The sequence below is a fragment of the Trichechus manatus genome, unplaced genomic scaffold (genome assembly GCF_000243295.1).
Source record: "Trichechus manatus latirostris isolate Lorelei unplaced genomic scaffold, TriManLat1.0 scaffold00007, whole genome shotgun sequence".
NCBI lineage: Eukaryota > Metazoa > Chordata > Mammalia > Sirenia > Trichechidae > Trichechus > Trichechus manatus.
The window spans coordinates 29,241,682-29,242,184 of NW_004443943.1; positions in this window are offsets into that span (position 1 = coordinate 29,241,682).

The following is a 503-nucleotide window of genomic DNA, read 5'->3' on the forward strand; positions in this document are numbered from 1 at the left end:
GCCTGGATTTTGACACAGCAACTTCCTGTAGCGAGCACTTTGTATGAATCGTGGACTTCCTGTTCTCAAGGCGCAGGTATTTATTCTGTAATCTAGAGCACACACCGAAATCCAACCTAATAAACATGATGGCACAGTCCCACTCCCTGCTTTGCCTCTTACCCCCTGGCCCCAGTTTTGGAGTCTTCAGACCTTGGTCTGGGGAGGGGTCCCCCAGGGACAGAAGTGCTTGCCCTCCTTGCCTTGATCCTGCCTTCCTGAGTGTAACCGGTTCTAGGCCTGTGCATGTTGGTTTGTCAGGCAGGAACTACATTTATTCTTGGCTTTGGGTTCATTTGACAAATATTTGCTGAGGGCCTCCCAGGCCTGGCCCCATGCTGTAGGGACCTTGGCATCTCTTTGAGGTTCTGCCAATGTGCTCTTAGCTAGTACAGACAAAGGAGAAACACCTTTTTGTGAGTCTTGCAAAATTTGCCTCTTTCAGTCCACAAATACTTATTGAG